At 43.1% G+C, this 16,535-nt stretch overlaps 1 protein-coding gene across 1 annotated transcript in view; it reads right to left on the bottom strand.

Moving 5' to 3' along the window:
* Positions 1–16,535, bottom strand: part of LOC124805643 (fat-like cadherin-related tumor suppressor homolog) — a gene marked incomplete at its 5' end in the record, with an annotated part of 863,745 nt that overhangs the window by 701,493 nt on the left and 145,717 nt on the right. The gene's annotated exons all lie outside the window — the stretch shown is intronic.

Genomic DNA, 16,535 nt, shown 5'->3' with positions numbered 1-16,535 from the left:
TAGGTAACCATTTTCCTACAAGGAATACATGCATGGCTGTGGGTATCATTATCTTCATATTTCTCTTTTCTTTCTCGTTCCTAGGGCATCACTCTGTCGAGAAACAGACGCAAGTTTCCGCATGTGAATAACGACAAAATAAGACAGTTCCATACTGTAGGATTGTGTGTCTCAGAGAGCGTGGCATCAGCTTGCTGCCCGGACGACTTCCATGTTTGAACGTAATGTAGGTCCCAGAGTCCGCAACCAAGTTTTCTGCGTTCTGTGAGCTAAACATACAAAACGAGTCGCCAATAGTGACGCCATTTTGAAATCTTACCACACTTTGATTCAATATTTCTTGATACAGGTTTTCGTTGTTGCAGTACCCTTAAGCTGTAACCTATTTTACACGAGGTGGCCGCATTTTTTATTATTATTATTATTATTATTATTACTATTTGTCTGTGTTTATAGAGGAACCAGTTATACGCCGCCAGTAAAAAAAAAAAAAAGATTTGAGACTGGATTAACACTAATTTACCAACCCGTCGTAAAATTTAAGACTGTAGATCGTAGCAGTTCGCGGTTAACCCGAATCTCGTGTGGTCAATATAGAGCGTAAAACTGAACGTTTTGTATTTATTTTGTATGTGACAAAGCATTGGAGACCTTGTAACTGTAATTAAGTAGTGCGTAAACTACATGTTACGACTTCCTTTGAACAGAATATGAATAATAAAATTTACGATGGTTTAGTAACTATTTAACACTTTCTTGCCTTTAATGTTCTAGGGTTAATCAAAATAGAGAAACGATAACATGGTGGTTTTAATGCTTCGTGTGCCCTACATAGGTTCCCCCATTTTAATTCAACACGCAGATCGTCCATGGAACTATTTGGGGGTGTGAGAAACGTCTTTCTTTATTTGTTGTTAAACCTCACGCGTCACATTGGTTTCAATGCCATTTACGCTGTCAAAACTGTGACATTTCATGCAAATTTCTGCACTTTCTCGTTCTGCGGGAGGTTCGCAGTGATAACACCAAGTCATGTCATTCGTGATGATTTTTTCCAGAAAATAATTGCCCAAGTTTTGAATTTAAATCAAGTCACGGCAGGTAAGCCCACGTCGTTTTTGTTCCAGAGTCAAGGCGTGCGCAACAAACTCTCCACACACTTTTTTGTTCAAAATATTTGGAGAATACCTTGAACGTTTGATGTTGAAATTTTGCTCCCTTGCGGTTTGTGACAACAGCGTTGACACGTTACGGTCTACCGTCCACTACTTAACTCTGTCAGCTCACAACTGGCTGGTCCAGTGTACATCTGCTGTTTACATTAATTGTGAATTCAAACTGCCACCGTAATTGTTGAGCTGGCGTTAGTTATACTCCGGGAATAAAATGAATCTCGGAACTTCTTTGGACGGACGGTGTATACTTCAGTCTTCCTTTTTTTTTAATACACCCAAATTTGTTTTAAAACTCCGCCTTCTGTTAAACACAATGTTTTACCATTTATTTCTTCTTTACTCAATCATGATTCGAGAGCTCTGTGTCATCTTCTGCGGATCTCGTTTCATTTATTTCAAGACTGAACGGATAAGATACAGTTATACCGGTAAGGCACTTTGACACAACCTGTCAAGATGATAAGCGACAGAGTGATCAAGGGGATACTATACCGTACCGGGAAAATTGTGTGCTAGACCATCGTTTACTGCCATACTTCTGCGGATGTGTATGTTACCAGCGAACTGGAATACAAGACATTAATCCCCACCAGGGCCAACGCTGGCTCAAAAATGGTTCAAATGGCTCTGAGCACTATGCGACTTAACTTCTGAGGTCATGCGTCGCCTAGAACTTAGAACTAATTAAACCTAACTAACCATGCCCGAGGCAGGATTCGAAACTGCGATCGTAGCGGTCACGCGGTTCCAGACTGAAGCGCCTTTAACCGCACGGCCACACCGGCCGGCATCAACGCTGGCTGCTGTCAATATGGAACGAGAGATATTGTTGAAAAAAAGTTTGAAAATGAAATCCGTAATCATGTACGAACATGGAACAATCTCAGTGCATCAGTTTTCGATCCTTGGTGTGTGAGCGGACAAGTTCACTTCCGGTTGGTCGTAGGATTTTTTTTTCCCACGTTTCATGGAATATCACCTATTCAAATTATTTGTAAATGTCAAAGACACCATGTTTCATATTACGTGTTAAATTGAGCGAGTCTGTGAATAAATTGGAGGAAAGCACAACTAAATCTCCTCCTATAGGATTATAACTAGTAAGACATTGTGGTGTTTAACGCGGCCTTCGGACTTAACTATTTCCTGCATATTTTCGCGAACACATATCATAATTCATCAGCTTCGGAGATAGTATGAGAGAGATTCGTTGTAAACGTGAAAATGTAGTTGAATATTAAAACTAAGGAGGTTCATATATTTGCGCATAGGTAGTCTGGTAGAAATTTTGATCATACTCGGAAGTTACCCAGTTATTACCGAAGTCATAGTACTGAATACAGAAGTATGCAGCAAAACATTATATGTTCTGCAACTGTTGTCTCAGGTAGTGCTTAAGTTGTTTACGTTTTTCATTACGTCAACAGTAACTGCAGTCACTTTGGAAGCCGTTGTTAGTGTCCATCTGCCTTCCGAAAACAACTGAACATCTGCTACTTACGAAGTAATAATCACTTCCTAGCATGAAGACAGTTGGCATCCAATGCAGCGGAATTGTCTTCCATCTGCGTCGGTTCCTGGTCTTTTGTTCTCATGTTACATTGAAACGTTTTTGTGTACCACAAAGGATGCACTCTCTTATTAATGTAAGAATGACGTCTTCCGCACCCGGAACTGTTGGACAACAGCTGCTGGCGTGGCCACAATGCGCTTGACAGTAACAGAACGGTTTCCCCCTGTAATATCACTTACTCATGATATGTCTGATGACATAAGGAACTGGTCAATGGCTTTCTGTACACCACCAGAGGAATAAAACAATCATTTGGCATCGCTGTTAAATGAAGGAGACAATTTAAATTTTTATACTAAACAGAATGTAATCCATGTTTACTCTTACGTTATTAAGTCTGCTATATACGTTTAAAAGAATAAAATCTTGATTATGAGTTCTGCAATTATATTGTGTGGACAAACGTGTTTCGCATCAGTCTAAATCGGTAGATGCCAATATACTGTATCTATTAATTGCTCAATGTCTGGTTAAATGTAGTACTTGGACCTGGTTCTCTACACAGCCTCAAATGGTTCAAATGACTCTGAGCACTATGGGACTTAACATCTGAGGTCATCAGTCCCCTAGAACTTAGAACTACTTAAACCTAACTAACCTAAGGACATCACACACATCCATGCCCGAGGCAGGATTCGAACCTGTGACCGTAGCAGTCGCACGGGAGGCAGGATTCGAACCAGTGACCGTAGCAGTCGCACGGGAGGCAGGATTCGAACCAGTGACCGTAGCAGTCGCATGGTTCCGGACTGAAGCGCCTAGAACCGCTTGGCCACCGCGGCCGGCGTCTCTATACAGGATATCGGAAAATTCCCGTTACAAACTTCTAGGACTTGTAAAGGGTGTGAAATCTTATGGGACTTAACTGCAAAGGTCATCAGTCCCTAAGCTTACACACTACCTAACCTAAATTATCCTAAGGACAAACACACACATCCATGCCCGAGGGAGGACTCGAACCTCCGCCGAGACCAGCCGCACAGTCCATGACTGCAGCGCCTGAGACCGCTCGGCTAATCCCGCGCGGCCCTAGGACTTGTAGAGGGCACTGAGCGGATAATATTTTGTACTGAAACCCATGTGCGGAAACGAACCGTTTCTGTACTACATCCATCTGAAAACATGTTGGTAACGCGGCCACTTTTAGAAGTAACTGAATAAGCTCGACCCAGCACAACACTTGTTACGTAATTCCACTCATTAACAGCCAAAGAAATTACTGGTGTACTCGTTGATGCGGTCTCTTCAATGTGATGCAGCACGGCTTCTTCCAGCTCAGGAGCGAGGGGTCTCATTGGAGCACCACATTCATGCGTCCTGACGGTGAAGTTACCCTTTCTCGAAGCCCTTTCGTAATTGTGGCGAAAAGGGTGTGCGACGGAGTCGGAGTTTGTGGAGAACGCTCTTGATAAAGGCGACGAGCAGCTCTTCCACTACCGTGAGCTCACAAGGGAAACTCCCCCTCAGACTTAGTGGTAAGAGGGCCCAGTGGACAGCCAGTCAAAAGCTGAACACAGATGAAGCATGGAAATACGAAGAAGGTGTACTGAACTGTGAAAAAAAAGGCAAAACAGGAACAGTCAACGGTCCAAGAACAAGAAGTGCAATACAGAGCTGCCTGTACCAGCAACAGTGTCGTGGATAAGTGGTGACTGTGTTGGACGGCCAAGCGGGCGAGCCGAGTTCAAGTCTCCCTCATTCCAATTTTTTTTCCCACTGTTCGCTGTATTCAAATTTGTGTCTGTGCCGTGGTGTAACGTCCGTCTGGAACAGCGAGTTTTAAGGTAGCGACTTATTACGACAGTTGATTCTGCACAACTACTCTATTAGCAGCCGAAACGAAGTGGCTTGCCGCGCGGGATTAGCCGAGCGGTCCTAGGCGCTGCATTCATGGACTGTGCGGCTGGTCCCGGCGGAGGTTCGAGTCCTCCCTTGGGCATGGGTGTGTGTGTTTGTCCTTAGGATAATTTAGGTTAAGTAGTGTGTAACCTTAGGGACTGATGACCTTAGCAGTTAAGTCCCATAAGATTTCACACACACATTTGAACGAAGTGGCTTTCTAATGGAAACCGAAAAAGTTTGATGACAAGGAAACAAGTCAACCGAATCCCCCACCGGAAAACACGTCTGGTATCTCATACACGGCATTAGTGATAGTACATCTGCATATAATGGGAATCTCTTTCCGACGCACCTAATATGTACGTCTGGTGACTGAGTGACATATGCCTCCTTACCTGATTTAGTTGTTCGTATGAATGAGAATGTTATCACTCCCAAGGGAATGATGAAAACGTAGCAGTTTATCATATAAGCTGCAACAAATGAACGCAAAAATTTCACAATCACACAGTTTCTCTGTGCTCTGTCAAAACACATGTTTCTATGAAGTTGCGTTCCGTTTTGGAAGTCTTAACTCTTGAATACCTTTGTGGTAAAATAATTCGCATCAGTTTATTTGTTGCTTTCATTTTTATGAGACGTCTATGTGGTATATTGCCTGCTCTCACTATTCATCACATTTACTTGCGACGATATGGTATTCTTACCACATGCTCATATTCTACCAGTATAACGAGTGTATAGAATGACGATTGCCAAGACTACAGAAAGAGAAAAAACATTTCAGTGACCGGGCGACAGTTAATAATGTTGTGAAAAAAAAATTGGAACGAGGGAATTTTGAATAAGGCTCGTCCGATTTACAGTCCGGCACAGTGACCACTTAACCACGACGCAGCAGTTGTTCAAGTTCTCTTGATATTGCACTTGTTAAGCCTGGGGAATTCACTATTTTTATTTTGCTTTTTTTCACAATTCAGTACACCTTCTTCCAGTTTTTATGCTTGATTTGTGATCAGTTTCTGACGAGCTATCCACTGCTCCATCTTACCAGTAAATCAGTAAATCTGACGGGCGGGGGGGGGGGGGGGGCTGCGATTGGAAGTTTCCTTTGTTAGCCGTTCAAAAGGATCATGTCAGTATATTTCGCAAACTTGTAATCAACCATTCTGCTCTAACATTCACAGATACGTGAGTGATGCTCGAACCAGGTCAGAGATGATAGACATCAAATGACATCAGCCGGTCCGATGTAGCCATCTCTCACAATGACTACTCTGTCACATACCTACCTATCATACATGTTTTAAAACGGCTGTAGCATGGAAGCAGTAAGTTTCTGGACATGGGTTCCTATTCAAAATATTATCTCACTCCCCTCTACAAGTCCCAGAAGTTCGTAACGATAATTTCGGAACATCCTGTGTATGGCAACTGTGTACACCTAGACGCTGGTTTTAGTTTGCTGTCACACACAATGCTGCACGAAACAATACGGAGTATGTTGTCGATGAATAAACCTTAGAATTACGAACAAAACTGCAAGTGTTACTCATATGGTCCTGCTTATTCCGCTTGCTTTTTATGGTTTTGTATGATGTGATATTGTGATGTTATCCGCCTGGTGTACATACAGGGTGTACATAAAGTCCAGGAACACTTCCAATTATTTATTGCACAAGAACCAAATATTCTGCAGATATCATACATATGTCATTTTGAAAAGAAACCCAGAAAGTTTTTTTTTTCATGAATACCGCCACAGCGTAGTTTGGTAATCTGCCAATAGTCAGCCTTAGTCGAAAACATGGCCCACCAACAAGGGAGGCCATTTACCACTGCCACAACAATCTAGATACGGGTTTCTTGTGCCAGGCAAAGAGACGCGGACGTCCGAGTGTGAGTGAAGTGAATGTGAAGCTCGTGCGAGAGACATTCATAAGGAGTCCAGAGAAATCGGTGCGTCGTGCATCCCGTGAACTCGAAATGGCTCCAGTGACAGTGTGGAAAGTCTTGCGACAGAAGCTGTCTATGAAACCATTCAAACTGGACGTAGTGCAGAAGCTCAATGACGACGACAAAGACAGGCGTTTTGAATTTGTTCGCAGTTGCAACAGTGAAAGAGGATGGAGACGACATTTTTGATTGTCTAATTTTTTGCGACGAAGCCACTTTTCACACCAATTGGAAAGTGAACAGGCACAACTGTCGAATCTGAGGTACAAAGCATCCACACGAATGCATTGAATTTGAGCGTGATTCCTCAAAGGAATCCTTGTCACGTCGAAAACTACGGGCCAGTCTTCTTCGCCAAGAGCACTGTCTCTACATATTCCTACGTGGACATGTTGCAGCAATGGCTGATGCCTCAAATACAATCGGACTCTCCGTTCATCTTTCAGCAGGATGGAGCTCCACCCCATTTTCATCGTGAAGTTCGTGGTGCCTGAAGACAAAGCTGCCGCATCGATGGATCGGCCGTGCTACAGAAGGGGACTCCCTGATTTCGAGATCTCACTCCGTGTGACTTTTTTCTGTGAGGACACATTAAAAATCTGCTGTTTGTACCGCCTCTACCAAGTGATGTAGCAGAGCTTCGGGAGAGAATACGGGAAACGACTGCCACAGTCGACGATGCCGTGCTGGGACGGCTATGGCAAGAATTCGATTACCATATTGAGGTCTGCCGGGTCACTAATGGTTCGCATATCGAATGTTTGTAAAAAGAACTTTCTTTCGGTTCAAAATGCCATATGTATGACATCTGTACAAAGTTCTTGTCAATAAATAATTGAAAGTGTTCCCGGACTTTATGTACACCCCGTGTTTTCATTAACACTTTCGTGAGTCATGGGAAACATGCTTCTCACTACAATGAACTCGCTCCTAGTCCCGTGGGATTCACAGTTCCCACCTCCGTACGGTGCTCCCACCTAGTGAACAGTATAGGGTACTACTTTCAGTCGGAAGTTCCCGCCGTTTTTCCTGTACCTTCGCGCAGAAGCATTGTATAGCTGAGTGTTGCTCTGTAGAGGAGCCTTTCAGTGCTGTTTGGGTGACATTCTGTGAATTTTTCCTCAAAGCTATAGTATAAGGTAAATACTTTTGATTTACCCAAATTTATGAAGAAGAACGAAAAATTAGAACGAGGAGAATTCCAGTTTGAAACAAAAGGAGCCATTTCTGCAGTAAAATGGATGGATAACCGTCCAGTCACTTTACTGTCCTCAATTCATGACCCATGGGAAACAGCCACAGTGAAAAGGAAAAACAAGGATGGTGACAGTACAGAGATTTCTTGTCCTGAAGTTGTGGCAGAATACAACAAAATAATGGGTGGCGTCGATAAATTTGATCAATTACGAGAAAGGTATGCTATTGGCAGACTTTCTGTAAAATGGTTGCACAGAATATTTATTTCCTGGTGGACGTTGCTGCAGTGAACAGTTTTATCCTGTGGAAAATACGTAAAAGAGAAAGTGGACAGCACGATCAGCTCACATACAGGATCCATCTAGCTGGACAATTGATCGCTGGCTTCTCATCCCAAAAAAGGCGTGGACAAAAACTTGTCTTTCTGGCAAAAAGGGGTAAAGTACCTGAAGATTTTCGTCATGTGGCTGTAGGGGAGCATCAGTCCATTTTAGGAGAAACCTACTGGACGTGCCGTCATTGTAGTACCAAAGCTGCGGAAAAGAGCACTCGCTATGTTTGTACATATTGTCAAATACCACTTTGCATTTCAGAAAATTTCATGGCAAGTAATGGTGAACAATCAACTGTAACAAGAGAAGTAAATTTATCAAATAAATATGACATATATTGAAAAAGTTGTTTTTGTCATTTAACTCCAAGGAAGGGCAGTGGGAAGAATACTTCCCACCTTGTTGTGTGATCTCACTTTCACAGATGGAGCAAATGTGATATTCTGTATGATAAATATACCTATCTGTTAACTACAATCTGCTCTCCATTCATTAAAAAAAAACTGGTCAATAATTTTGCCCACGAAAGGGTTAATTTCTCACTGTTTTTTATCCACTTTTTGAGACACAAGGACTGACAAGTCGCTGCTTAACTATAGGACAACAGTGTGCTACTATACCTGACCAAAACAAAATTAAGTATTTTGACGGCTGACAATTTCAAACGGTTAAATGAAAGAAGATCAACGACGTTAGAGACCGTTGTTTGACATGTGTGTCCTGGCTTCAGAGAAAGTTTTAGTACAAACAGTACAGAACTCCCAAGTGAAAGAACATCAGTGTACAATCTTACATCTGTAACATCCGAAATATGCATAAAGGTTCATCAATCCTTTCAATCCTTAACGCAACCACCCAGTGAGAATTTTTTTCTCCCGCTGGCAGCCAGACCGCAGCGGTGCTGGAGGGGAGTATTTTCCCCTCCGCTGCGAGGCCTTTGTTGCGTAGCAATCTTGCACAGGTAGCACGTGTTTGTTAGGCTACACAATGCAGTGTATTGATTCAAAGTGTTTCAAGTCAAATGCCTAAGTACAATTGTTCTATTCGTTATAGAGCATTAGTTTATGATTCATACGTGCGTACAGAATCTGCACCTGCAGTAAGGAGATTATTTCAAGAGGAATTTCCCTGAAGTGCATGTTGCAATTCACCGACTGATAAATAAATTTCATGAAACAGTAAGTGTTCTTGACAGGAAACATAGACAACCAAGTATAGTACTCACAGAAGAAAATCTGGATAAAATTTTTGAACATGGCTGTGAATCAGCAACTGTACAAGAATATGATCAGTATAATACAGCCAACAGCTTGCAAAAAGACTTAATGTGATCTGGTTTTGACACCGACTATGAATATCTTCAGCAGGAAAACCACAAAACATTACATACAAAGAATACAAAATACATAGAGGAAAACCAAGAACAGATGTTTATCATATCAAACAAACTTACGAGTCAGTCAGATGCTACCTCCAACGTCTGTTTCCTCTTGCAGCCCTTAGCGGCTTACAGTACACTACGTCTTGTAGCTCTTATTTTTACTGAGAGGTACCATTGTTACGCCAGTTTCAATACCTGTACTTTTTATATGGATTTAAAAATGATTTTATGAAGTTGTTTTCTTTGACGCGAGCATTTTGCTCGTAAATTTGTTTTCATCTGTCACTTCATGTGAATATAGCCACCTCATAAATTTTTTCGGTACAATAACGACCTATTTGTAGTTTTTCTTTATGTTAATGGTTTTGCAATATTCATATACACTAAAGCTCCAAAGAAAGTGATACAGGTACGCGTATTCCAAAACAGAGGGGTTGGGTTGTTTGGGGGAAGAGACCAAGCAACGAGGTCTACGGTCTCATCGGATTAGGGAAAGATGGGGAAGGAAGTTGGCCGTGCCCTTTCAAACGAACCATCGTGGCATTTGCCTGGAGCGATTTAAGGAAATCACGGAAAACCTAAATCAGGATGGCTGCACGCGGGACTGAACCGTCGTCCTCCCGAATGAGAGTCCAGTGTGCTAACCACTGCGCCACCTCACTCGGTCAAAAACACAGACATGTACACAGCCAGAGTACAGCACTGCTCTCGGCAACGCCTATGTAAGACGAAGAAGTGTCTGGCGCAGTTGTTACATCGGTTACTGCTGCTACAATGGCAGGTTATCGAGATTTAAGTGAGCTTGAACGTGCTAATATAGTTGGCGCAGGAGCGATGGTACATAGCATCTACGAGGTAGCGATGAAGTGGGGATTTTCCCTTACGACCATTTCACGAGTGTACCGTGAATATCAGAAATCCGGTAAAACGTCAAATTTCCGACATCGCTGCGGCCCGAAAAAGATCCTGCAAGAACGGGACCAACGTCAACTGAAGAGAATCTTTCAACGTGACAGTGCAACCCTTTCGCAAATTGCTGCAGGTTTCAATGTTAAGCCATCAGCATGTGTTAGCGTGCGAGCCATTCAACGAAACATCATCCATATGGGCTTTCGGAGCCTAAAGCCCACTCGTGTACCGTTGATGACTGCATGACAAAGCTTTACACCTCCCCTGCGCCCGTCAACACCGACATTGGACTGTTGATGACTGGAAACCTGTTGCCAGATCGAATGAGTGTTGTTTCAAATTGCATCGAGCGGATGGACGTGTACGGGTATGAAGCCAACCACATGAATCGGTGGGCCCTTCATGTCAGCAGGGACTGTTGAAGCTGGTGGAGGCTCTGTAATGGTGTTGGGCGTGTGCAGCTGGAGTGATATGTGACCCCTCATACGTCTAGATACGGCTCTGACAGGTGACACGTACTTAAGCATCCTGTCTGATCACCTGCATCCTTTCATGTCCATTGTCGATTCCGACGGACTTGCGCCAGCAGAACAATGCGACACCCCACATATCATAATTGTTACAGAGTAGCTCCAGGAACACTCTTCTGAGTTTAAACACTTCCTCTGGCCACCAAACTCCCCAGGCATGAACATTAATGAGCATATCTGCAATGCCTTGCGACATGCTGTTCAGAAGTGATCTCCACCCCCTAATACTCTTACGCATTTATGGACAGCCCCTCCAGCACTACTCCAGGCATTAGTCGGGTCCATACCTTGTCGTGTTGGAGCTCTTACGCGTGCTAGCGGAGGCTCTGGACCATATTAGGCAGATGCACCAGTTTCTTTAGCTCTTCTGTGTATAATTGTTTTTGTTTTTCCTGATGAAGGCACCCATTGTTGGTATCAAAACTACTTCAACTTGGATCTTGTCGCAAACGGTTGGCTGTATTACACAATTCAAACTCTCCATAACATCTGGAAAGGTCTCACAGAAAATCAGTTCGACGGCTTTGTCAACAAATGGAAATTCTCTACGGCTCTGTTCAAACGGCTACAGAGTTATTACTCTATAAAATAACTGCAGTGCAAGAACTTAAACTTGGTGACCCAGCAAAAAAGTTGCAGCTCTGTGAATGGATTATGAATAGGGTGCATGATAGAGAAACTGATCCTCATCTAACTTTCTTTTCGGACGAATCATGGTTCCACCTGACTGAATACGTTAATTCACAAAATAACCATTATTGGTGTTCTGAAAAGCCAAACGCAATATAAGAGGATTCCCTGCATGAGCAAAAAGTAGGAGTGCGGTGCACTATTGGCGGTGAGAGAGTAACAGGCCCTATTTGTTTTTCCAGGAAACATTTTGCGGCCTTTTTTCGACTGTTGACTGAGAGAGACAGTGCTTTCGCGACCTTTCAGCAGAACTCTGCGGTGGCACACACAGCCGGCTACTCATTACAGGAAATTACATGTTTCAGGATAAGGGTTACCACTAGCAACATAAGCCTCCTCGCTCTCTCGATTAAACTACTGTGATTTTCATACGTGCGGGCGTTGAAAGAGGTGTACAAATGAAATCCACACACTTCAGATGAACTTAAAACTAATATTTGTCAAGAAACTGCTGCCATTTCTCAGAGGAAACTGCAGAGAGTAATCTGCAATTTCCTATGCAGGTGTCAGAAATGAATGAACAAGCGAAGGGAGGCAGTTCCAGCGTTAGGTTATACCGATTTTTTTCCACGCCATTTAACCTGACTGTTAAAACGGCTCAAGATAACCAGTTTCTGAAGTAAACGATTTTCGGTTATTTTATTCCGAATATTTCCTGTAATAAACGTAGAAATCGAACAAAGATTGAAAAATTTTTAGTCTCTTGGTTTCAACATACATTGAATCAAGATATTAAATTAAATAGGCAGATATAAGAAAACTTAGTTTGTCCACCGTTCGCTACTTTTCTCGAGATGTGGTAAGTGGTTGAATACTAGAAAAAAATCATTACTATTCTCCTATTGATTCTAAAGTTTTGAGGTTCTTCTCAAAAATCATGTTGTAATCGTGGATCATACAACTATTTTGGTATTATGAATAGTCAGTTCAAATGGCTCTGAGCACTATGCGACTCAACTTCTGAGGTCATCAGTCGCCTAGAACTTAGAACTAATTAAACCTAACTAACCTAAGAACATCACACACATCCATGCTCGAGGCAGGATTCGAACCTGCGACCGTAGCGGTCGCTCGGATCCAGACTGCAGCGCCTAGAACCGCACGGCCACTCCGGCCGGCAATAGTCAGTACTAAAGGGTGAAAACTAATAATTAATAATGTTTTTCGTTGTAATTTGTCCGTTTTCAAGGGCTGCAAGCAGATAAAGGCAAATTATGTAGGCACACGCAGCAATCACCTACTTGCTACTATATTATGAAGTACTCGTTAAGTCTTTTTCTCTTTTATTATTTCATAGAAATGGCAGACAAATCTTTAATCTTTTAAAGCATATGAAGCATTGTACTTCATTGTAACGTAACTTCAGAAAAATATTTCCAGACTAGGGTTGGTGCCATTCAGCACTACAACGGATGTCCAACAACGACAGGGAGAAAGTGCCGTATAAAGCAGCTGGAGCCAAGTCGTGCACACTGCACGTACACACGTGTCTTAAGCCACGACTCACGGCAACAGGAACATTATTGCTCACCAATGCCGGCCGGAGTGGCCGTGCGGTTCTAGGCGCTGCAGTCTGGAGCCGAGCGACCGCTACGGTCGCAGGTTCGAATCCTGCCTCGGGCATGGATGTGTGTGATGTCCTTAGGTTAGTTAGGTTTAAATAGTTCTAAGTTCTAGGCGACTGATGACCTCAGAAGTTAAGTCGCATAGCGCTCAGAGCCATTCCCGGCGGGGTCAGGGATTTTCTCTGCCTCGTGATGACTGGGTGTTGTGTGATGTCCTTAGGTTGGTTAGGTTTAAGTAGTTCTAAGTTCTAGGGGACTGATGACCATAGATGTTAAGTCCTATAGTGCTCAGAGCCATTTGAACCATTTTTTCGCTCAGAGCCATTTCGCTCACCAATGCTGTACTTAAGCCTTGAGTTTGCTACTCGTTTCTGTCTTTTCACATTTCCTATAACAACACAATATTTCAAACCAAATCAAATTTTATGAATAAAAGTTATTCCTTTTTTTTTTTAAGTGCACTTAAAAGGGAAAAATTTAAGCCCTGCTGCTGCGGTCAATTGAAATGTCGGTTTTTTACTCGGTTGTTAGTATAATATAAACAGCACTTGTTATAACAGAGGCCAAACAAATACAAAAATATATCAGTTATTTAGAATTAAAATACCGGTGTCGATTTTAGCCGGTCGGTTATTCCCATCCCTATCTCGCCGGCGGACCGCACGTCGCAAAAGCGACGATTGATCACCATGTATATTCTATAAATTATCACGTTTTGCAATATGGCTGCAACAGACTACGACTCTCTATGATGAAAATACGCACGAAATATTTGCGACTGATATTACGCGGTGTTACTAAGGGAAGCGTCATTCTATGTGCAAGGAACTGACCTAGGACACTCAAAGAAAGAGAGTGTCAGAAGGGAATGTGACATATTACTATACACAAACATATCCTTCAGCGGCACACGAAACGGTACGACGGGAAAAAAATAGAAATTGTCTACTGTGAGGCTGAATTTACAGCTGGTACACCAACATTCTCTCTGGCAAACACACAAAAACCAAAAACAATGCGGAGAGCACTGTGGAACGTTAGTCTCACGAGAGATTACGAGGCCACACGCAGAGGTACCTGCCAGGTTTCATGAAGAAATGACGGCGTAATAAAAAGTTAGGTGTTATTACGCGCGCAAATAATTCGCAGGCTGTGAATTTTGCGCGCTGGGTGTGACGCGCAGGAGGCTGAAATGAGCTCTGACCATCACAGCGTCGTCCGTGTGACGCAGCGAGCGTGTCCGGCGCAAGCGCAGCGTCCATTTCCCCTGCCGGCGGCCACCGCTAAAAATTAGCGCGACTTGACACGCAGCGCGAGGCGCATGCTCTTTATATTGCCGGAGAGCGGAACGTGGTTTTGTACAGCGCACACCTGTCTGCTGTATCGACTGGTTAACACTTTAAAGTTGATAATAACACCGTTTCTCACGTCACCACTGACATGTTCCCACAGCAGCGACTGTTCGACCAAAATCTCTCAGTAACACGACTTTTTACTTAAACGAGCAAGAGATATGTAACCCGATACAGTGCTGAAAGGAGACCAAGAACTGACCTGCTTAAGGTCAACTTGACACGAGGAAGACCCTAATAATGTGATAATTGTGACTTTGGTATAGGCCTATTGCGGTGAGCGGATTATCGTACACTACGCGTGTTGCTCTTGCCAAGTGTACATACTGTTCCATTTCACGGTGTTTTAATATTTTAACAGAAACTGCAAATTTGCAATTCCATAACGAGTAAGGGAAGTACACTCATATTCAGAAGAAACACCACGTTGAACGACTACAGATCGGACGTTCATAGCATGTAATGATAATTAAATCAAGACCCTAAGCTCTCGACAGGCGTTGATATACATCAACGGGGACAGTTGAAAATGTGTGCCCCGACCGGGCCTCCAACCCGGGATCTCCTGCTTACATGGCAGACGCTCTATCCATCTGAGCCATCGAGGGCACAGAGGACAGTGCGACTGCAGGGATTTATCCCTTGCACGCTCCCCGTGAGACCCACATTCCCAATTTAATGTCAGCACACTACATTCGTATTGCCCCTGCCTACTACACTCATTACTCGCGGTAGACAATCTTACATGTCCGAAAGAACAGATACCATCTTCATATAGTTAAGCCTAACCGGCCATTGACCTCCTTCTTCTGTGTGGATGCACACGCATTGCCCGAACTCTTACGGAACTCCCTTGGAAGTGCAGACAGGATACAAAGTCTTTCGTAATGTCTGCCACAGCGTGGTTTGCGTAAGAATACTGTCGATGCGCGAAAACGCGGAGGAAGCTGATATCCAAGCTACAGAGTCGATTACAGATTTAAATCTACTACAGAGGTTCTACATTTACATACTCGTGCGTACTCCTTAAGCCACCGTAAGGTGTTCCAATCGAAGATAGCGCAAGGAAAAACGATTATCTACATACCAACATACGAGTATCTTATTTTCGTGGACCTTACGTTAAACGCGTGTTGGCTGCAGAAGGCTCGTTCTGCAGTCAGCTACAAATGCCAGTTTTCTAAATTTTCTCAAGGAGTTCACTGAATACAGCGTCGCCCTCGCTCCAGGGATCCCCATTTGAGTTACCGAAGCATCTCGGTAACACTTGCGTGTTTATCGAACCTGCTGCTAACAAAACTAGTAAGCTGCTCCTGAATTGCTGCGATGTCTTCCTTTTGTCTGAGCTGGTGCGGATCCCAAACACTCGAGCAGTACTCAAGGATAGGTCCCGCTTTACACATGAACCACGTTTTGCTAAAATTCTACCAACAAACAGAAGTGAAAGATTCGCCTTCCCTACCACTCTTGCTAGTTCCATTTCATATCGCTTCGCAATGGCACGCTCCGATATTTGAACAACGTGACTGTGTCAAGCAGGACACTATTAATGCTGTATCTGAAGATTTCTAAAATCATGCAGATTCGTGGACGTAAGCTTTTCGGCCACTAGGAAACTTATTATTCTCGAACTCAGAATATGTTCTAGAATTCTTCAGCAAACCGACGTTACGGATACTTTTAGGGTCCGTTCTTTTGCCCTTTTTATATACAGGAGACACCTGCTCTTGTTTTTCCAGTCACTTGGAACTTTGCGTTGGACAAGATATTCGCAATAAATGCAAGCTAAGTAAAGAGCCAATGCTGCAGAGTACTCTTTGTAAAACCAAACTGAGATTCCATCCGGACCTGGTGTTTTGTTTCTTAACAACTCTTTCAGTTGTTTCTCTACACTATGGATGCTTATTACTGTGTCGTTCATACGGGACTCATTGCGATGATCAAACGGCAGTAGATTTGTACGCTTCTGCTGCGTGAACGATTTCTTAAAGGTGGAAGCTAAACTTCGGCTTTCGTTCTGCTGTCTTCAGCTG

The sequence above is a fragment of the Schistocerca piceifrons genome, chromosome 7 (genome assembly GCF_021461385.2).
Source record: "Schistocerca piceifrons isolate TAMUIC-IGC-003096 chromosome 7, iqSchPice1.1, whole genome shotgun sequence".
Lineage (NCBI taxonomy): Eukaryota > Metazoa > Arthropoda > Insecta > Orthoptera > Acrididae > Schistocerca > Schistocerca piceifrons.
The sequence above is the reverse complement of the archived record's forward strand: the minus strand, read 5'-3'. Positions and strand labels throughout refer to the sequence as shown.